Genomic DNA, 23,924 nt, shown 5'->3' with positions numbered 1-23,924 from the left:
CTTATCCTCAGAAAACTACAAAAAACTTTTGAAAAAAACTAAGGAAGATCTAAATGAATGAAATTATACTCCATGTTCATGGATTGGAAGACTTAACATTGTTAAGATGGCAATACTCCCCAAATTGATCTACAAACTCAGGCAATCCCTATCTGAATCTCAGCTGACTTCTTTGCAGAAACTAACATGGTGATTCTAAAATTCATATGGAATTGCCAGGAATCCAGAATAGCCAAATATTAAAAAAAGAAAAAGTAGGAGGATTCACAGTTCCTGACTTCAAAACTACAATAAAACAATGAGAATCAAAGCAGTGTGAAATTGGTGCAAGAACAGACAAAACGGACCTAAAAAATAGATCAACAGAATAGAATAGAATGTCTGGAAATAAAAACCATACCTCTGTGGCTAACCAGTCTTTGACAAAGGTACCAAGACAAGCCAATGGGGAAGGAATATTCTTTCCCAACAAATGGTGCTGAGACAACTAGATAATAACATGTAAAAGAATAAAGTTGGACCCCTGTATCAAATCATAGACAACTCAAAATAGATAATATACCTAAATATAAAAGGTAAAAATATAAAAATCTTAGAAGAAAACAGGCATAAATCTTCATGACATTGGGTTAAGCAATGGTTCTTAAATACAACACCAAAGAAAAATAGATAAGTTGAATTTCATTGAAATTATTTTGTGCTCCAAGGAATACCATCAAGAAAGTGAAAAGACAATCTACAGAATGGGAGAAAATATTTTCAAATTATGTATCCAAGAGATAAGTATCTAAAATAAATAAAGAATTCATAACTTAACAATAAAAAGGCAAATAATCCAATTTAAAAATGGACAAAGGATTTGAATAAACATCTGTCCAAAGATATACGAATAGTCAGCAAGCATGTTCAGCATCATTAGTTAACAGGGAAAAGCAAATCAAAACCACAATGAGATACCACTTTACACCCACTAGGGTGGCTAGAATCAAAAAGTCAGATAATAGCAAATATTGACAAGGATGTGGAGGAATATTAGAATCCTCATTCATTGCCGGTGGGAATGTCAAATGATGCCACCACTTTGGAAATAGTTTAGTGGTTCCTCAAATGATTAAACATAGAGTTACCATATGACTCAGAAATTCTACTCCTGGGTATATATATACACACACACAAAAAAAGAAAATATATGTCTACACAAAAACTTGCACATAAATGTTCACAGGAGCATTATTTATAATAGCGAAAAAAATAGAAACAATCTACATGTCTATCAATTGAATGATTTTTTAAATGTGGCACAGACTGTGCAATATTATTTGGCCAAAAAAATGAAATACTGTTACGTTCTACAATGTGGATGAATCTGGAAAACATTATACTATGTGAAAGAAGCCAATCACAATAGACCACATGTTGTATGACTATTTATATGAGTTATCTAAAATAGGCAAATCTATAGATTATTTGTTGCTAGGAGCTGGGGGAGAAGGAGAGCAGGAATCTGCTAATGAGTAGAGTTTCTTTTGAGGATGTTGAACATGTTCAAAAATTAGGTAGTAGTGATGGTTATGCAACATTTTGAGTTAACTAAAAATGCCTGAATGTATATTTAAAGAATTGTATACTTAAAGAATTGCATAAAGAATGAATTTTTTGGTATGTAAAATGTATCTCAATAAAACTATTCCTAACACACAAAAAAAGACAACTATAGATCCCATTATGGAAAAAAGGAAAAATAATCAGTTAAATGAAAATGAAACTATCACTGAACTGAAGAAATGGACTGAAATTTTCATTGTTTTTGTCTCAACATGGGTATGTATTTGCTGGAAATGCAGTTGTTCAGCATGATGAAGACAGGATTCAAAATATACAGGACAAAGTAGGAAATCATTAGGTGATTGTGATTTTTTTCTTATCACTGATGAGACCATTGATATAAATAATATCATGCAGCTACTATACTTATTCATGGAACCCAATATGTGTTGTTGGTTTTGGTTTTTTGGCTTTTTTAACATGAGCAAAGAACTTTTGTACATGTGCCCATGTCAGACACAACATTAGGGAATAAATTATTTTGCATAGAGAACATTCTTGAGAAGTTAAATGTAGACAGGTCAAAATTAGTCAATATAAATATAAACAGTGCTGCTGTGATGTTGGTGCTAACATGGGACCTCTTATGAAACTTTTCCATGGTGGCATCATCCAGCAAGAAAATAGGATTTAAATTCATTGTGTCATTCACCAGGAATCTCTTTGTTGGTAAAACATTAAAAAGATAATGCATGATGACTGTAGTAATTAACTCTGTACACAAGATTCCCACTCTGGCTTGACCCAGACAGTTCAATGCACAATGAATTGTCTACACAGTATGGCAATCTGCTGCACTGCACAGAGGTTATTTGGCTAACTAGTGTCCTCATACAGAAGAAATTTTTCAACTATGGATAGGAAAACTGCATCATTCATGTCATTTGAGGAAAAGTCCCCACCTCTCAGCTCACCAAATAAAATTGGATCGATTCTTGGTACTTTTCTTTGTCAAGACAACACCTCCAAAATCCCTTTGAAGGGCATTCACACATAGTTCCTCAAACATATGATTTCATTTGTTCATTCTAGAGAAATTGTGTCTTTGGGAAACTTATTTGGCAAGAAGTAACCTGGTTGACTTTCCTGCACAAAAATCAGTTTTCTAGTAATGAAAGTGACGCTCTGAAGTTTATTCTTAAATTGAGGAGGTGAAGGCTGAATTCCATAAATGGGTCCCTGTTATTAAAGTTATGAAAATGAATTAATGTTGCTCAGTTGTCTTTCCCAATTAATATATTAATGATGTGGATGAAGAACTATGAAGAGTTTTTAAAATCCAGTACTGAAAACTAAATAAAAAGACATGGGTGTACCAGAATCCTGTAAATGTTCCTGTGATGGTTACCGTAATTATATATATTTGTAAAAACACTGTGAAAACACTATACCTGTTTAGAAGTGCCACACTTTTAATTAGACATTTTTTATTTGAAAACTAAGCATTACCTCCAAGTAAAGGATTCAAGGCTGAATTCTGCCTTTGCATCATTAAAAAGGAAAATAAGACCTGTCTTTGAACTGTCAGTACAAACAGAAATAATATTGGAATCCATGTTCTACAAAGAAGTAACAAAAAATTATGAGAAAGCAAAAACATATTATTGTACAATTTTTCTTTTACTCAACTCCATATTGAAAATATAATCAACAATATCATGCATACTTATATCATATTGGATGCTTCTCTTAATAGTCTAATAAAAATAAAGTTTTACAATACTTAGAACAGCTTATCTTTCCTACCAGGCTTGTTTCACTCAGTTACGTTACTTCCCTCACCCCTGCAGGCATTTTGACCCTTTTTTCTATGCTGGTGGAGACATATACAAACATCTATACACATATAAAGATTTTTCCAGCCGGGTGCAGTGGCTCACACCTGTAATCCCAGCACTGTGGGAGGCCGAGGCCAGTGGATCTCCTGAGGTCGGGATTTCAAGACCAGCCTGGCCAACGTGGTGAAACCCTATCTCTACTAAATATACAAAATTAGCCGAGGACATGGTGGCACATGCCTGTAGTCCCAGTTACTCTGGAGGCTGAGGCAGGAGAATCGCTTGAACCCGGGAGGCAGAGGTTGTAGTGAGCCAAAATCGTGCCATTGCACTCCAGCCTGTGCAATGAGTGAGACTCTGTCTAAACCAAAACAAAACGAAACAAAAAAAAAAGATTTTTCCACAAATAAGGGATTAACTATAAGTGTTAACTACTCAGATTTCTGTTTTTTTCACATAATAATACATCACGAGCATCCCTCCAGGTCAATAGACATCAGTCTAAATCATTCTTTTTAATAACTATATAATGTTTTATTGTATGAATATATGACATTTTATTTCACCATATGGCTATTTGTTTTGAGTTCTTTGTTTTCAAAATCAATGTTATACATAAATTGTATATAAATGTTTACATACTTGTACTTTCATTTCTTAGGACACCCAGGCCCTTATATATTTTCTGCTCTGTTATACTAGCATGTTGTTCTCATGCTTGTTTCCTCATGGTTACATGGCTGCTGCAGCTGCAGGCATCAATCGTGTTCAAATTCAAGGTAAAGTTGAAAAGTAGCAACAGCCTCATTTTTACCTTACATCAGCAAAGCAAAGGCCTTCCTAGAGATCCTGCAACAGAAATCTTTCCCTTACATTTCTCTCTCTCTCTTTTTTTTTTTTTTTTTTTTTTTGACACAAGGTCTCTCTCTGTCACCCAGGCTAAAGTGCAGTGATGATCTCAGCTGACTCCGCAGACTGTAGACTTGACCTCCCAAGCTCAAGGGATCCTCCCACTTCAGCCTCCCCAGGAGCTGGGACTACAGGTACACACCACCACATCTGGCTAATTTTGTATTTTTTGTAGAGACAGGGTTTTGCCATGTTGTCCAGGCCGGTCTCAAACTCCTGAGCTCAAGCAATCCACTACCTCAGCCTCCCAAACTGCCAGGATTACACATGTGAGCCACCATGCCTGGCCCCTTACATTTCATTGACCAGAACTAACTGGGTTATATGACCACTGATAGTTGCAAGGGGGCCGGGAAAATTTAGTAACTGGAAATTGTCAAGTTGGCTTAAATCAATTGTGGTAATTCACATTTCTACCACAGAGATAGTAGCCATTTTTTGAATCCTTGTCTACCCTAGATATAATAAACCTTCTTTATTTTTACTGGTCTGATATGTTAAAAGTATATCAAAGGTGTTTTAATTTGTATTTTCCTGACAATTAATGAGGTTGAGAATCTTGTAATATAATAATTAGCCATTTGGATTTCCTCTTCTCTGAATTGCTGCTATTCATATTCTTTATTTATTTTTAATTGGCTTATTTTTATTTTCCTTATAACTTGTAGAATCTTTTTGTGTGATATTAACTATTCATCTGTCATTTGTATTCCCAATCTTGTTGTCATAGATACGTATAAATAATTTTTTAATTTTGTGGGTATATATTAGGTGTATATATTTATGGGATACTTGGGATGTTTTGAAACAGACATGCAATGCATAATAATCCCATCATGGAAAACGGGGTATCCATCCCCTCAAGCATTTGTCCTTTGTGTTACAAACAATCCAATTATACTCTTTCAGTTATTTTTAAATGTACAATTATTATTGACTATTGCCACCTTGTTGTGCTACCAAATGCTAGGTTTTATTCATTCTTTCTAATGCCAACCTTGCTGTCTTTTGACTTCATTTATGGAATTTTTTGTTACATATGCAGTCAATTTTGTCTATTTTTTTAATCGGTTCTGGGTTTCCTGTCTTGCTTAAGAAAATATTCCCCTTGTCCCCTAACGAACTAAAAATTATTCCAGAGCTCATAAAGCTACTCATTTCAAATTTGAAGCAAATATGACTAGGTGTCTAAACATTGGGAGGGGGGAACTATACAGTTCAATCTCATTGATAAATGGAGATTTTTAAAATCCTAAATAAAATTTTAGGTTTTTAATTTGAAGTGTATTATAGAAAAGGCATTACAACCAACAGGGCTTATCCCAGAACTACAAGGATGAGGGGCAGATAAAAAACACATCACAGATATAACAAGTCGTGGTCACGTGCATAGGCTGTGATTAAGTCCTCACTCTACCACCATGGACCTTGGGAAGGTTACTTAACTTCTCTGGGCCCGTTTCCTCATGGTGAAATGAGGGTATTAATCATATGTAATGCAAAGAGGTTTTGTGAGACTTACATGAGTTAATGCTCTCAGCCCAAAGACCGGCACATAGCAAATGCTCAATAAATAGCTATTGCATTAACTGTTATTAACAATACAAACCACCTGAATTATTCGTCTGTTTGCTTTGTTGGTTTCAGCCTCATTGATAACCTGGGAATCATGTTACGTATACACAAAGCAAGATCTCACTCAACACAGGTGTGTTGTGAATGATCTTTGAAGCAAGTTCCCACTACCATGTTGAGTGTCTGTTAAGGGAATACAGTAGAGACGAGGGGAGCCAAATGTTTGCAGGGGAGCTGGGCCAGCCAGGTTTCATCATGCCAGCTGCCTGAGAAACACATTCAGATCTGTGCCCAGCGACTCGGCAGTCATTGCACAAGGCACAGGAACACACCCTCAGGGAGACGCACCTAGTCACAAAGCAGGTATAGTGTGTTTGCCAGGGTCCCCCACCCCCAAACCAAAGGGCAGTGAGAGGTGACAGACACAAAAATGGGGCTCAGAAGGCGGTATGACAACCTTATTCCTGAGGGACTCCAGCAGGCCCTCCTCACACCCCTTCCTGCTGGCCCCTATTGCAGGCAGCTAGAAGGCTTCAGGAGTGCCGACCGATGAGCCATTGGAAATTGCTGCTCAGCTGGCATTTTAAACCAACCACACAGGTTGGACTTGCATTTGCCTGGATCCTTCTTCCATGCCTAGCCGGGCCACCTGAGAGTGAAATTAGCAGCAGGAGAGTGAAGAAGCTTCCTACTCACTCCCAGACCCTGTAAGACTCCCCAGAGCTTGCCTGGCTTACACCTAGGAAGGGCTCAACACATTTAATTACGCTTTCCTAAGAGGAATCAGACTAAGGGCACGGCTGGACTGATGGCTTAAGTTCCACTTAAAGATCTGCATTATTGGTTTGGCCTTGTTCTTCTCCCTAGATTTTTCTCTCCGCTGGGTTTATATTTTCTTATCACCCCCTACCCCACCCTCAGAATGGAATACTGGCATTTTACCACAGGTGACATTTCACCTTAACATACATGCATCAAACAGAACAACCAGCCAAGATTCAAGAAGGAGTATTCCAACAGAATTAGAATATTTAGAATTACATGAGACATGGCCCTTGTATTGGACTTAGATATCACCATTCAAAAGTAAGTTTTCAGAGAGCCTTTTAATGATGAGAAGAAAATGTTCACAATCTAACATCAGGAGAGGAAAAAAAAACTATATGGGAAAATATTTTAAAACAGTGCTTTTTCTGTATAGCAGGATTGGGAATGGCTTTCATTTTCTTCGTGTTTTTTCTGTTTGTTTGTTTGTTGTTGTTTTGTTTGTTTTTTTTTTTGAGACAGAGTCTCACTCCATCACCCAGGCTGGAGTGCAGTGGTGCAATCTCAGCTTACTGCAACCTCCTCCTCCCGGGTTCAAGCAATTCTCCTGCCTCCACCTCCCAAGTAGCTGGAATTACAGGCACCCACCACCACACCTGGCTAATATTTATAGTTTTTAGTAGAGATGGAGTTTCCCCATGTTGGCCAGGCTGGTCTCGAGCTCCTGACCTCAAGCGATCTGCCCATCTCAGCCTCCCAAAGTGCTGGGATTACAGGTGGGAACCACTGTGCCCGGCATTTTTCTGCATTTTCCTTAAAGTGTGCTCATTAATGTCATTATCCTGTTTGTCACCCAGACCAGAATTCCATACCTGTCCATCAAAAGCCAGCTCCCATCTCTATCTCCTTGCATTTTCATTCACCCACTCTGCACCTCTAAGCCCAAATGCCTCTGTCCCTGGATTCTGCTTCCAGATGTGTATCCCAATAACCAGCACATGCTCAGCAAGCAAAGGGATTTATCAAAAAAATACTTTTAATCAGACTTCAAGCTTTTCATGAAAAATCAGAAGACCTGTCATAGTGCTCCAGGAATCCCACATGGCAACTAACAGTCTACACAACCATACCTTTTAGAGGGGCCGTTCTTTTTTCTGTCTCCCAGCAGTCATTCCCTTTAAGATTTTGTTGCCTAAGCTAATCACTGCAAGGAGAATAGCCTTAATTTGTTTGACTCAATCAGGATTGACCCCCTCTGGCTGGAGTTGTAAGCTACTTCCCCAAGCATATGAGAGGGTGAACAATATCATCACTGAGCAAGACAGTGGGGAATGACAGCTGGATGGCTGACTCACAGCATTTTCCATATTATCTATGCACACTTCAAGGCCCACCTTAAGTTCATCTTTCTTTGGAACTCCACCTTGGATTCCTCCAATTCCTTTCAACCAAGAGGGCCGACTTCCTGGGTATCTTCTTTATAATTAATAGCCCACAGTCTTGTGGCATTTCTTGAGTGTGTTTGGCACAAAGATAAAGTCAATTCTCATAGAATGAATAGATGGATGAAAGAATGAATGAATGAATGAATGAATGAATGAATGAACAAATAGTTATATGATAAAAGGGACTGGAAAAGGACTTGACTGGAGGAAGCCAGCAGGCCAATGCATTCATTCAAGAAAAGGGAAAAGGATAGATTGAGGCAGTGATAATGAAGATGAAAACGGATAATATTTCAGAGATATTTGGTAAGATCTATCTAGCCTACTACTGGGATGTGGGGGTGGGGAGGGTTTGGGAGGAGTTGAAAATGCCATGGTTCTCTGGCCTAGATTCTGTAATTCTATTCATAGAATAAGAAAGCTGCAGGGTCCAGGGAGCTTGGCAGTACCTTCTTCTTATGGCATTGCTAACTAATGCCTCAGGTATGAGAAGATACTTTCGGGGTAAAAGGGGCCCAGTGATCAGCCTGGAGTCAGGATTGTTGTAGGGGAAGAGAGTGCATGCCAAAAGGGCTGATATTTCAGTTATGTCCTATAATTGGGAACTCCCTAAATGCAAGACACTTGATCAGGTCCCAAAGAGACAGGGGACCTCTCAAATGCTGGGCTAGGCTGCTGTCATATTAACTCTAGTGCCAGAGTCAACATCCAAGCACAGGACAAACCTCCATAAATGAGCACCACAGAGCACTGGGTCTCATGCTACTTGGGGAAGAATTGGGGCAGTTCCAAACACTGCAGCCCAAAATCATTGGAAAGAGCCCCAATATTTAATTAAATGAAATTAATCTGATTTGACCATTCACTGTATTTTAAAATTCTCTAGCCTAAAAAAGGAACACAAAGGTATTTGGAAGATTGTGCTCCATGATTTAAAGTGCAGGAGTCCGCACCAAAATTATCTCCAATTGAGTTGAAATATCTCTAAGAATGGAAATGTAGATCATAACTGGAACTTACTTTGAATAAAGCCCACTATGGGAATTTGAGTTGGTCCATGTTCCTGGCAGAAAGAGCACACATCAGCCGTCCTTCTCAAAAGACTCAATGCTATGGTTTGGATGTGTTCCCCAAAATTCATTTGTTGGAAACTTAATCCCCAGTGCATCAATGTTGGGAAGTGGGCCTAATAAGAGATTATTAGGTCCTGAGGGCTCTGCCTCATGAATGAATTAATGACATTATTGTGGGAGTGGGTTTGTTAGCTCAGGAGTGGGCTCTTTATGAAAGGGTGAGTTCAGCCCCTGACTCTTGCCTTCTCTTTGCTCTTCCATTCCTCTGTCATATGAGGAACAGTGCTCCTCCCCTCCAGAGGATGCAGCATTCAAGGCGCCATCTTAGAAGTAGAGACCAAGCCCTCACCACACACCAAACCTGCCAGCATCTTGATCTTGGACTTTCTAGCCTCCCAAACTATGAGCCAATAAATTTCTCTTTATTATATTAATAAATCACCCAGTCCATGGCATTCTGTTATAGCCACACAAACCATGACACCAATCATTCAGAATTGTAAGGTTTCCCTTCTCTCCCCTCCCCCTTAGTCTTCTATTCTCTGGCCTAAACAATCTTTATTCATTTCGCTTTCCTATACCCTCACCTTTAATTACTTCGATTCATTTCTGTGGCTCGTTTTGGCACCTCCAAATTTCTTCAGTGGGGTACAGGGACCCAAGCCATGCCTGACACAATGAGGACATTGCCGTGCATCTTTCTGCCATTTTGGACTCCTTTTCTCTAAAAACAAGCAGAGGATATGAGCAGGCATATCACCTAAGAATAAATATTATTATAAGTGGTCAATAACATATACTCAACTTCACTAATAATTAAAGACATCCAAATTAAAATAACAATATAACATTTTTCACCCATCAGATAAGCATAGATTTAAAAATATTCTTAATGTCCAGTGATAGTTAGGGGTTTTTCAAACTATTGGTAGGAATATTGGAACAAACTTTATGGGGGTGGGGAGAACTTGATAGTTCTATACAATTTAAGACATATACATTATCACCCATCTATTCCATTTTTGTGATTTGTCCTGCAGAAATATTAGCACAAGTGTGTAAGATATAAGCAAAAGGGTTGCAGCATTGTTTGTAATGGGGAGAAAATGGAAACAATCTAAACTTCCAACAATAGAGACTGGTTAAATAAATGGTGCAAAAATACAATGGAATGCCATGCAGCCATTAAAAAGAATGATAGAAATCCCTAATCTAGGATACGATGTAGGAAAACAGCAGAGAAATGTTGTCTAGGTTATTTTGTTAAATGAAAATAAACAAATTTCAAAATTATTAGTAAAGCATGGGTTCATTTTTAATAATCTGTTGTGTATACATGTAGAGATAGATATACACGTCTGTGTAGGCACACAAAGAACACTACAGAACTGTGCTTCTTAACTGAGGTTCCTATACCAGCAACATCAGCATCACCTGGAAATGTATTAGAAATGCAAATTTTCCAGCTCCACCCTAGACCTGTAGAATCAGAATCCCTAGGGGTGGGGCCCAGCAATCTGTTTTAACAAGCCCTCCAGGTGGTTCCAATGCTCACTAAAAATTTGAGAATCACTGTTCTAGAAAAAGCATTTATCTAAAGGTGGGGAGAGAAGACATGTAGCTTACAAGAATATTTCTAATTGTTTATTCCCTTTTATACTGTTGGAAAAAAGTTAACTCTTTGAATGAGGGATGTTTCTCAAAGTCATGTACACATCTTATTAGGTTGTGGCAACTTATCAATTAAATTGGCTTTTAAATTCTTTTTTAATTTTTTGTGGGTGCATGGTAGATGTATATATTTATGGGATGCCTGAGTTTGTGTTTTTATTTTATTATTTTTTAAGTTCCAGGGTACATGTGCAGGATGTGCAGGTTTGTTACATAGGTAAATGTGTGCCATGGTGGTTTGCTGCACCCATCAATCCATCACCTAGGTGTTAAGCCCAGCATTTATTAGCTCTTTTCTCTAATGCTCTTCCCACCGTCCCCCCACCCTCCCCACATACGATGCTTTGATACAGACATGCAATATGTAATAATCACGGAGAATGGGGCATCCATCCCTGAACTGACTTCTTATCAGAAGAACTGACTTCTGCACTCTGCTTGAGGAACATCCAACCTTCAAAACCTCCAGCGTTTGAGGGAGATACTCATATTACTGAATGATTTATGACATCACCAGAATAAAGGAAAATGAACACACACACATCAGGAATTGAACCTGGGTCTGCTGTGTGAGCTGAGGGAAGGGAGTTCATGGTCCCTGAGCTGTGGTTGCATCGTCTGTGACTGAGGATAGCAACAGTACCTTGTCTCCTCAGAGGTCACGTGGAGGAGGTGACACACAGGAAATCTCACTGCTAATTGTCATGTTCTTAGTACCAAGGTTTCTTAAAACAGTGCCCTCAACAACATGATCAACTGACTCCATTTTTCAGAAACACCATTATTGCATAACATCAGCCTAGAATGATCCTTCTAGGAGAAACAGCTCTGCCAGAGAGCCTTTGACACACACCTTCTAAGATTGCTTTTACTAGTGAAACATGTAAAACGTTGATGAAGCCAGTGAATAAGTGCAAACGATTTATTTGCACTCATTCCCAGGCCCTCCTGCCAGTCGGCCTCAAGCCTGCTTTGTGTGGAGTGTCCCTTTTATGATCTGTGAAAGCCCTTCTTCTTGCAACCTCACCTCCCTGTCTTCAGACAACAAAGCAGGCTTTTCTATTTGCACAAAGTGCTTGTTGCTTTCTTGATCCATGAGAAAACGGGGAGCAAAAGAACAATAATGTGCTGCTTCTTTCTGCTCCAATAAAAAAGAGTTATGAAACAGAAGCCTGGGGCCAAAGCAGGCTCTCTGTCCTGTGTGTTTTGACAAAGAAATTGTTCCTTAAGCACAGTCTTCAGGCAGATGGCAGTAAACAAGACGGTGTGGCTCAGATCATATTACTGGGAGGCTCTTGCTCTGTCAATGCCAGTCTGGTCTCCGGACCCAGCTAGGTGCCCAGAGTAGCTGGCAGAATGCTTGCCTTCCATCCAGAAGGCCTCAAATCCCCCTTCCTTAGGGGATAGAGGTGCAAAGACACCCAGCTAGGTGCCCAGAGTAGCAGGCAGAACCCTTACCTTCCATCCAGAAGGCCTCAAACCCCCCCTTCCCCAGGGAATAGAGGTGCAAAGACACCCAGCTAGGTGCCCAGAGTAGCTGGCAGAACCCTTGCCTTCCATCCAGAAGGCCTCAAACCCTGCTTTCCTAGGAAATAGAAGTGCAAAGACACCACCTGGGGCTGTCCCTAGCTCCCAGACCTATCCCACCCGCCCTCTAGAAGTCTCCATCTGGTTTCAGGGAAGCTGTTGGAAAAAATTCAGGTGGATTCTGTTTTCCTCACAATACTAATTTGATAGGGTTTGAGGAGGAGCCCAGGAATTAGCCTTTTTTCTTTTTTCTTTTTTTTTTTCGTTTAACCTCTCTGGATGATGCTGATGGGTGGCTGAATTTACGAACATGTTTTAGAGGCATCTAAAACATTTCCCCTTCTTTGAAACTCTGGCTCTCCTTAGCAGAACTAGTCTAGTCACCCACCTTAGCCTTCCCTGGGCTCTTCACACAGGCCCCCTAAGGGGCCCATACACATATGAAATCTATTACCCTCTTACACATATCTCTCACCCCTCAAAAATAAGTAGAGGTTGGATCAACTGGGTCCAACTCCAAGCTTTGCTACTTACCAGCCCATGTCCCTGGGAAATTGACTTGAGCATTTGAGCCTCCGTTTCCTCAACTGTAAGATGAAAATAATAATTATTGCCTAGGTTAACTAGGTTGAAAGGACCCAGGTGTGGGAAAGCACTACGCATGTGTACAGCATCGGCAAAGGCGATAATCATTATTAACAGGTGTTGGTTCAGAGCTCTCCTCCCAGTGGGTGGTCCTCACACTGGTTCCTGGCCTTTTAGAGATACCACAATGACCAGCGATATGGTTTGACTCTGTGTCCCCACCCAAATCTCAAGTCAAATTGTAATCCACTATGCTGGAGGAGGGGCCTGGTGGGAGGTGATTGGATCATGGGGACGGACTTCCTCCTTGCAGTTCTGGTGACAGTGAGTGAGTTCTCGCGAGATCTGGTGGTTTAAAAGTGTGTAGCCCTTCCCCCTTCACGCTCTCTCACCTGCTTTGCTATGTGAAGATGTGCCTGCCTCGCCTTCACTTTCCGCCATGATCTTAAGTTTCCTGAGGCCTCCGCAGCCATGCTTCCTGTACAACCTGTAAACTGTGAGTCAAACCTCTTTTCTTACAAATTACCTAGTCTCAGGCAGTGCTTCATAGCAATGCAAGAACGGGCTAATATAAACAGCATCCTTAATTCATTTCCAACCATTCTTCTAAATTTAAGGGGTGGACAGAGAGGAGGGTCGAAGGGCCTTGGGTGTGGGTGTGTCATGCTTGGGTTAGGGGAACTCCATTTGAACAGTGCCTCTACCACTCGAGCTCCTTTAGGAAAATCGTTGCTGTGCTGAAAACCAGGCTGGGGTGGGGGGAGGGAGCATGCTGTGTGTGAAAGAAGTGGTGAGTTACCACACTTCTAGTAAGTTGAACCAAGCTTTAACTTTTTTTTATTTACTAAGCTACATAGAAAAATTATTTGGGCTTTCACTAAAAAATTCTATTAATATTTTTAATGAGAAATGTGCTTGGGTATGCTTTGTTACAGTTTGAAATCTTGTTTAATTCATTTTGATGCAGCATTTCCAAGATCTGTTCTAAAGTGAGCTTTTTTCAATACTCATATTGATTGGCTATCATTACTGGAAAAGATACTTCCCAAAGACACCTGCAGTACATCCAAATGGGAGAAATGAATTGTGATACTCACTGTTCAAACTGACACCAATTATACAAAGGCTTTTGTTGAAATGCAGCTGGTGAATTTATATATTCCTGACGCCAGTTGTTCCACAAACTAATTGGAAGGTGTCACATTTTTACGTTAACAAGTAGGTTCAAAACTCACTGAAACTCTTCATTTAAAAATTTGTAAATAGTGAGAAAAGCATGTTCCTAAGTTTTTTAAGAAGGCAGATCTGGGCATTATTTTAGGAGGCCCACTGACTTCACTTTTTACTATAAAATTATGTGACTACATTACCAAATACTCATCCTCAATTCTCTCTCCATAGCACAAGTTCCCATCATTGCAAAGCAACTATTTTCTCCCTCATTGCTAGAGGGTCACCATTACCTCAAAAGAACAAAATACCTGTGTTTATTGTTTTAAAAATAGCTTTTAGAAAGCACACTTCTAAGGGTCACTAGTCATCACTGATAAATGAGCAGCATATTCATAGCCCTTCTCTTTATAAAAGGAAATTTCTTGACTTGTTTTTAAGCATCCTGCCACAAGATAATCAGCTAATCTCTATGTGGTATAAAAGATGCTTGTAGTCACTACCCATCTCATTCAGAATATTAAGATTCCACTATATTTTTATAGTCTTGTTTTTTTCATTATTACCAAATTGATCTAGCCCCTAGGGTACATATGGCTTCAACTGCATTATTGGAAAGCTTGATTTTTAACAATCTAGTGAATTAATTTCATCTAAGGTGTTACCTCTATAACCTTACTTCTGAATCCTCTTTTGTATGTCGTTCAAAGCAAACATTCCATTAATGATTACATTTACACAGTTTTTCCTAAAATTAAGTGTATTACAAAACCACTCACTGTTGAAAAAATATACTTTGTATGATCTTCCTTTAGTAACTAAAAAATTGTCTTTCAGGTTCTTGTTTCTTGCTATAATTATGTGTTTGTCTAGTCCTCATTCCATCAGTATTTGTTTTGTTTTTTGAAGCTTTTAATTGGGTACATAGATATTTAGGATTGTTATGTCCTCTTAATGCATTGACCCCTTTAACATATGTAATGTCCCCCTTGTTCTGAAGTCTACTTTGATATTGATATAGCCACTGTTATTAAATTATTACTTGCATGGTATTTTTCACATATGTTTTTATATTTAAAGTAGGTTTTTTGTGGACAGCATACAATCAATCTTGCTTTTTTTTCCCAATCTGACCACCTCTGTTTTTTATTTGGAATATTTAGATATTTGCATTTAATATAAATACGGTTGGATTAAATCTACCACCTGACAACTTGTCCTATCTGTTCTTTGTTCTTTTTCTCTTTCTTCCTGCCTTTTTTGGATTAACAGAGTTTTTAAATAATTATTTATCTCTACTACTGGCTTAATAATTACACCTCTTTGTTCTACTTTTTAGTGATTGCTCTGGTGTTTATAATACATAGTCTACCTTCAATATAATACCTCTTCAAGTACACTGACAAAACCTTACAACAGCACACTTCCACATCCTCACTCCCATCCTCTGTGCTGTTGTTGTTATACATTTTACTTCTACGTATATTATAACACACGCACACACAAGCAGGTTTCCTTCTCCTTCCCCAGCAGCAGCTGGCTTTTACTTCTACCCCTAGCCCAGAGATCGTAGCTCTTTGCCTAGAACAGGGGATGAGAGAGTTTCCTTCACTTCAGTCTCCCTCTAAAGTGTATGGCTTTTCATATGAAAGTAGTATCTGGAAAGTAAGTAGGGTCCATGCCCGTGTACCATGGAGGGAAAAGCTCTCTCAGGTCTCCTGTCTCACCCCCAATCTTCTTCATGAGTACCTGGTGGCGGCTCATACAAAAGAGCTGGCAAGTAAGCGTGGGTTCCCCCTGGGTCTGGGGTTTCTGGAGATTCTGAATGGAGATACTAGAGGCACACTTGGCCCTTAAGAATTCATTAAAATTTCTTCTTACATGTTTGTTTTGGCAAAGGTGAAATTGTTCATGTGCTCTATCTTATCTCAGGGGCTTCACCCCCTGGAATTTAGTTAACCTGGTTGATTTGAGACCTCAGCTCTCTAATGAGCTGAAAAACATTTAATGACTTATCTTTAGCCAGCTTTTTCTCATTATCTACGGTGGATGCAAGGAGCTTGTGTGACTTTATTATTTTTTTAAAAAAGGAATTTTTTGTGGTATTTCTTTATTGAAATAGAATTTTAGAATGACCATAAGCTGACACACCTATACTTCCATCCAGCAGTATAATATAAAACACTTCTCACGCTGAGCAATCCATTTTAATACTTCTTGCTCCAAATTTTAAGCACTGTTTTCTAAGCATTATTCAACAATTTCCAGTGTTGTTTTTCTAACAAATGAATGCATCATAGTTTTTTGCCATAGTGCGTTCTATGTATTTCAGCCAGGAACTTGGAGTGTTTTCCAGTGTCAGGAAGTATTCCTGTAGTAGTGTACAACTTTTTGCCATCGCCTAAGAAACCTCAAAAGAGACTTTAAGCTGGGAGCGATGGCTCACACCTGTAATCCCAACATTTTGGGAGGGCACGGAGGGAGGGTCATTTGAGCTCAGGAGTTCAAGACCAGGCTGGGTAACATAATGAGACTCCCATCTCTACAAAAAAAAAAAAAAAAAACTAAAAATTAGCCAGTCATAGTGGTGTGTGCCTGAATTCCATGCTTCTCAGGAGGCTGAGGTGGGAGGATTGATTGGGCCTGGGAAGGTAAGGCAGGCTGCATTCAGTGAGCTATGATCGCACCAATGCAGTCTAGCCTGGGGGACGAGAAATCCTGTCTCCAAAAAAAAAAAAAAAAAAGACACTTCAAACATATATTATTATGTTTAATAAAATTTTCTGGATTCAGAGTCCAGAATGCTCACCATGGAACCATCTGTGTTTAATAAAATTTTCTAACAAGATTTTTTTTTCCTGACTTTAAATATTGCTGAATATAATATTGCTGAATATTTAAATATTTAAATATTGCTGTAGAGACATGTCTTCATGTTTTGGTTGCTTAGTTTTTAAACACGCTGCTAAGTGTGATGGGGTTTTTTGTTGTTTGTTTGTTTTGATACAGTGTCTTGCACTGTTGCCTGGGCTGGAGTGTAATGGCGCGATCTTGGCTCACTGCAACCTCCGCCTTCTGGGTTCATGCAGTTCTCTTGCCTCAGCCTCACGAATAGCTGGGATTACAGGTGCACACCACTACACCTGGCTAATTTTTTGTATTTTTAGTAGAGACAGGATTTCACTATGTTTGCCAGACCGGTCTCAATCTCCTGACCTCATGATTCACCTGCCTCAGCCTCCCAAAGTGTGAGGATTATGGGCGTGAGCCACCATGCCCAGCCAATGTGATGGTTTTATATCACCATTTTTTAGTCTCCTGAAGCATGATATAAACTTAGAGGAAGCTCACCTTAAAGATTGTGGATGTAAATCCACATCCCAAATTTCCTTCTTTACCAGCTTTCTTCAACTTCTCAGATCTGATTGGATTGTCATTGTTTTTGCTTTGTAAGACAATGAGCCTGACACAGCTCACTGTGGGAATAGAAATGTCCCCTACTTTTTCTCTGTGTATGTGTGTGTGAGATTTGCCTGGATTTATGTTTTAGTATGATTTTCAACCCATGCCTTCTTTATAGGCCACTTGTCCACTTTGTGAGCATTATTTTATAATTTATAAATCTAATGCTCTTTGCAGTTTGTCTCAGTATGCTAAAAAAATAAAAGCCCAAGAATGCCACTGTTAGCCTTCTGTGTGGTTGGAACCCTCATTCTGCCCTCAAGATACCTTACATGCCAGGCATGAAGGTGCTAGCTTCCATTAAATGTGAGTAAACTTCATCTCTTTCTTGTGTCTTGGATGGAAAATAAATATGATTAGGAATACTGGCATGTTCTTCGTGCTCCCCAGTGGGTCATCCTTGGGGATCTCACAGTCCACCTTAGCATTCGTGTAAGACACATAGGGGGTGCTTCACACACGGTGGGTCTGAATTACTGCAAATTCTCTCCCCTCAGGGGAACATGTATAGAAAAAAACACTGGGAATGTCATCCAGTCCTCAGCTCTCTGGGGAATCTCGGAGGTTTATCTCTATAGGCAGGAGAATTAGGGAAGAACAAGTAAGGGACTAAACCAAGGGGTCTTACCTGAAAACTCAAGATGAGGCTGGACAAGGCTTGTGTTAGATCAGAGCCTGGGGACCAAAAGATGAGCATCATTGGGTATCTCACAAGGTCATAAACATGGGGATGACTGTCAGCAGAAATGGCTCACCCAGATGTTTCTGAAGACAGATTCTCCAGAAAAGGAGGGGAGAGGACTCTGATGAGAGAGCCCAGGCTCCCCCAGCCCAGGCAGCCTGACCCAAATAATAACTACCTTTAGCTGACAGGAGCCATACAGGCCCCATGCAGGCAGGGGCACCTATCTGATTCCCAGCAGCACCCAATGTCTTTGACTCAGAAATACAGCTCTCCTTTTTCCTAAGTGTTCTCCTAAAACCAAAGCAGACGGTGGCCAGGTGCAGTGGCTCATGCCTGTAATCCCAGCACTTTGGGAGACTGAGGAGGGAGGATTACTTGAGCCTAGGAGTTTGAGACCAGCCTGGGCAACATAGCAAGACCCCATCTGAGTTATTTAAAAAAAAAAAAAAAAAAAAAAAAGGTAGATGGAGACACTGCAACCAAAGCCACCAGTCTGAGACTTCTGTATCCCTATATGTAATTGCGCATCTTGCCTGCTACTTCTGGGATCTGGATAAACCCCACAGATCTCCTCCTCACCCCTACTTCCTCCTCCATCCTTCTCCCTACAGAGGGGATGAAAACCAATCCTGTGGTTCCTGCAAGGGACAGCCTGACAGAGAGCCTCTGTATCCACACAGGAACAGTTCTGCGTGTCGGGCTGCCAGCCTGTGACCTTTGATAAAGCCACACAGGGGAAACCTCTTTCAAGCAGTGAGCATCGCTAGCAGACCATGTATTGGCCTGCAGCAGTCCTGTGATGTGTAAGCCACTGCCTTGGCCTCCAGCCCACTTCAGAAGCACAACTTAAATAACGGCTTTCATGTTAGACTCTGTAGTGAGCCAAGGTTTGGGAAGCTCCTAGTTTTTAAGATGTGGCTTTCCTCCTGTTTTGAATGGTCTCCTTTGACTAACCCTAAACCAAGGTATCAGTCAACAAAAATTTATTGAGTACTTACTGTTTTATTTCATTGCAACAGTTTTTTTTTGTTTGTTTGTTTGTTTCCCCACATGCTCACTTATACCCAGGCACAAGCAAAGCTTCAAATCAAGAGAGACAAGGTAGATAAGAGGCATGGACTCCAGAGTTAGAGAGACTATAATTGAACTTCTGTTTCAAAGGTGACAACTGAGGCCCAAAGGTTAACTAAATTTCCCAAGGCTTCCAGCCAGTCCCAGTTAATAAACAGCTTTAGAAATTGAATCGTAGACTCTCTGAGTGGGGAGGGACCTCAGAGAATGTTTTCCCCAGCCAACTTCAACATAAGTTTGCTGATACCCGAATCTTTCCCCAAGATATGCTGATTGAGAGGTCTGGGTAAGGCCCAGAGATCTGTATTTTAACCACTCCTCCCCGCACACCACCCCGCTTCCCACACATACCTGATTCTGCTGCGGGTGGCACGCTCTTTGAGAAGCATTGGTCTAGTCCAAATTTCCAGTTAACGCCACATTTTCAGTAAACTGCCACCTGAGCAACAGCAAGTGTAGTGATAGGACAATCTGTACTCCCTAAGGGGCCGGCACATTCCACTGCTGCATAGCTGTTGGCATTAGAAAGTTCTTCCTTAGAGTTAACAGTGTTTCAGGGAGGCTCTTCTGGGTCCTGGGAAGGCATGTGCTCAGGTGAACCTAGGTGATGAGGGAGTAGGGTAAGGTCACATGCAGAAGGGAGGAGGCAGGACTTCCAAGACAGGACTCTGTGCCTGGATTGCAGGGGTCACTCACAGGGAACTGAAACAAAAGCCAAGTGGCACTGAGGACCTGTAAGCCTTCCCAAGGACCGGGTGAGTTGTCTATCCTTAGCAGCAGGCATTTGTTCTTCCCAAGGGAGCAAATCTGGTTGGGTCAATTTGTCAGCATGCAACTCAGAACCCCATGGAAATGCTCTTTCCAGGCTTCCCTGCTGGGAGGGTGTAGTCAGTGGACAGCTTCTAGTTGCTATACCTCAGGACCCACCACAGCCTTCAGAAGCCCCACACTGAATGAGCTACTCCCACTCAGTCACTGAACACAGCAAGGGAAGCAGAGATAGGGTGCTGTTTCCTGACAAAGACCTCTTCCAGCAGGCAACCTCATCTGAAGACTCCCCATCGGTTGGGCTGAGATTTTTCTCAGACGCCCTGCAGCCTGAGGCGCTTCCTACACAGTCCTCCTTTCCCTCTCTCCTTTCTCTGGTGTCAGACGAGCTTCATGGTCTACAGGATCTTTCTGTCTACTCCTGCTTCCTCTCCCCTGTATTCTTCCCAAACATTTCTCCCCAATACATCTGTTGCTCTTTTAATCCCATCTTGGCATCGGCTTCCTGAAGGCCCGAACTCACACACCTAATATGCAACAGCTTCTTTTATGTTCATCCTCTATATCCATGCTTGCTTTGGCCTGGGCACCAACCTTGGTCTAAGCAGGTGTCAGGGGATCGCACAACCCCAGAAATAACTGCTCTTTGAAAAATTAATTCCTGGGGCTCTACCGTAGGAGAGGGCTCTAGATAAAGACAATCCAGTAAGGCCAGAATCAACTTCCTTAAAATTCTCCTGCTGACACTAGCTGTCCCCACAAAACCATGGTCTCCATATGAGGGTGTGCACATTCCAGGGGCAGCACAAGTCACCCTCCAGAGTTGGGGGGAAAATACAAAGACTGTTTATATTCCATCTTAAAAACAAAAAAGAACTTCAACTTTGCTAACAATTAATGTGCATGCAACTTATATGCTTGCCGGAAGAGTGCTGAAAATATTTTACTGTTATGCGTGAACAATTTTTTTAAAGTGGAGAGTAGAGCTTTAGAGTGATAATGAATGAAACTAATCCCTCTTTGACATAATACTTCTTAACATTTAAAGACAGCTTGTATGTCCTTCCTAAATTATCTCTTCATCAGGAGAGGTATCCTCAGGTACTTTAGTCAGCACTCAGCTAGCTGAACTCCAAGATCCTTCATCAACCCTAATTGTATTTGTTACTTACCATGAGAAAGTATTTGGCTAGGACTTAGCACCACTAACCTCCATCTCAGGGTTAGTGGCATTAAGTCCTAGCCAAATACATATATATATATACACACACACACACACATATATACACATACATATATACATACACACACACACACATAATTGTAAGAGCACAACAGATCTACTGTGTTAAATGTTTCAGAGTACAATACAGTATTGTTAACTATAGGAACAGTGTTGTACAGATCTCTAGAACTTATTTAACTTATGTAATTAAGACTATACCTGTTGCAATTAGCAACTCCTCATTTCCTCCTGATAACCACAATTCTGTTTCTATAAACGTGACTATTTTAGATTCCATATATATGTAAGATCATGCACTATTTGTCTTTCTGTGCCTGGCTTATTTCACTTAGCATAATGTCCTCCGGGTTCTTCTGCATTGTTGAAAATTGAAAGATTTCCTTTTTTAAAGCTGAATAATATACCATTGTATGTATAAACCATATTTCCTTTCTATTCAACATTGGGCATTTAGGTTGTTTCCACATCTTGGTTATTGTGAATAATGCTGCAGTGACGTTGGGAGTGCAAATACATTTTTGAGATCCTAATTTGAATTCCTTTGTGTGTATATATATCCAGAAATGGGACTGCTGAATCATATGGTGGTTCTATTTTTAGTTTTAGGGAGAATCTTCATACTGTTTTCCATAGAGGCTGTAATGTTTTGCATTCCCACCAGCAGTGTCAAGTACTCCAATTTCTCCACATCTTTTCCAACACTTGTTATCTTTTGTGTTTTTCATAATAGCCATCCTAACAGTGTGGTTTTGATTTGTTTCCCTGATAACTAGTGACATTCAGCATCTTTTCGTATAGCTGTTGGCCATTTGTGTGTCATCTTTGGAGAAATGTCTATTCGAGTATTTGGCCCATTTTGAAATTGGTTATTAACTGTTTTCCTTATATATTTTGGAAATTAACCCCTTATTTGATATATGGTTTACAAACATTTTCTCCCATTTGATAGGCTGCCTTTTCACTCTATTAATTGCTTCTTTTGATGTGCATTTTAGTTCAATGCTGTCCCATTGTTACATTTTTGCCTTTGTTGCCTGTGCTTTTGGGGTATATCCAGAAAATCATGATCCAGACCAATGCATGAAGATTTCTCCTATGTTTTCTTTTTTTTTTTTCCATTTAATCTTTTTTTTTTTAATTATACTTTAAGTTCTAGGGTACATGTGCACAATGTGCAGGTTTGTTACATATGTATACATTGCCATATTGGTGTGCTGCACCCATTAACTCGTCATTTACATTAGGTATATCTCCTAATGCTATCCCTCCCCCCTCCCCCCACTCCACGACAGGCCCCATTGTGTGATGTTCCCCTTCCTATGTCCAAGTGTTCTCATTGTTCAATTCCCACCTATGAGAACATGCGGTGTTTGGTTTTCTGTACTTGCAATAGTTTGCTGAGAATGTTGGTTTCCAGCTGGCTGCATAGTATTCCATGGTGTATATGTGCCACATTTTCTTAATCCAGTCTATCATTGATGGACATTTGGGTTGGTTCCAAGTCTCTGCTATTGTGAATAGTGCCACAATAAACATACACATGTATGTGTCTTTATAGCAGCATGGTTTATAATCCTTTGGGTATATACCCAGTAATGGGATGGCTGGGTCAAATGGCATTTCTAGTTCTAGATCCTTGAGGAATTGCCACACTGTCTTCCACAATGGTTGAACTAGTTTACAGTCCCACCAGCAGTGTAAAAGTATTCCTATTTCTCCAGATGCCCTCCAGCATCTGTTGTTTCCTGACTTTTTAATGATTGCCATTCTAACTGGTGTGAGATGGTATCTCATTGTGGTTTTGATTTACATTTCTCTGATGGCGAGTTATGATGAGCATTTTTTCCTGTGTCTGTTGACTGCATAAATGTCTTCTTTTGAGAAGTGTCTGTTTATATCCTTTGCCCACTTTTTGATGGGGTTGTTTGCTTTTTTCTTCTGAGTCGCTCACGCTGGGAGCAGTAGTCTGGAGCTGTTGCTATTCAGCCATCTTGGAATCTCTCCTATGTTTTCTTATAGGAGTTTTATAGTTCAGGTCTTACATTTAAGTCTTTCATCTATTTTGAGTTGATTTTTGTCTATGGTGTAAGATAAATTTTTTTCTTGCATGTAGATATCCTGTTTTCCCAACATCATTTATGAAAAAAGACTATCCTTTCCCCATTCTGTATTTTTGGCACCTTTGTTGAGGATCAGTTGACCATGTGTGGATTAATTTCTGCACTCTTTATTCTGCGCCATTGTTCTATATGTCTATCCTTATCCAGTACTAGACTGTTTTAAATTGTTGTAGTATTCTGAAATCAGGAAGTGTGATGCCTCCAGCTTTTTCTTTCTCAAGTGTGTTTTGGCTATTCGGGGTCTTTTGTAGTTTATATAAATTTTAACTTTTTTTTCTATTTCTGTAGAAAATGCTATTGAGACTTTTGTAGGGATTGCATTGAATCTGTAGGTTGCTTTGGATAGAATGGACATTTTAATAAGTCTTTCATGGGGTGTCCATTTGTCTTTGTCTTCTTTTTTTAATTTTCCCATGGGTTATTAGGGTATAGGTGGTGTTTGATTACATGAGTAAGTTCATTAGTGGTG

At 40.0% G+C, this 23,924-nt stretch overlaps 1 long non-coding RNA gene across 1 annotated transcript in view; it reads right to left on the bottom strand.

The window, feature by feature from the left end:
- LOC103877050 overlaps positions 1-21,960 on the bottom strand; it is a 49,850-nt gene extending 27,890 nt beyond the window's left edge. The window contains exons 1-4 of the long non-coding RNA XR_004178307.1: positions 19,673-21,960; positions 18,194-18,240; positions 12,883-12,935; positions 9,738-9,874 (exon numbers count right to left, since the gene is read on the bottom strand). This is a non-coding gene — a long non-coding RNA (uncharacterized LOC103877050). The remainder of the gene's footprint in view (positions 1-9,737; positions 9,875-12,882; positions 12,936-18,193; positions 18,241-19,672) is intronic.
- Positions 21,961-23,924: the final 1,964 nt, after the last annotated feature.

This window comes from Papio anubis, chromosome 14 (assembly GCF_008728515.1).
Source record: "Papio anubis isolate 15944 chromosome 14, Panubis1.0, whole genome shotgun sequence".
Taxonomy (NCBI): Eukaryota; Metazoa; Chordata; class Mammalia; order Primates; family Cercopithecidae; genus Papio; species Papio anubis.
This window is presented reverse-complemented; position numbering and strand designations above follow the sequence as displayed.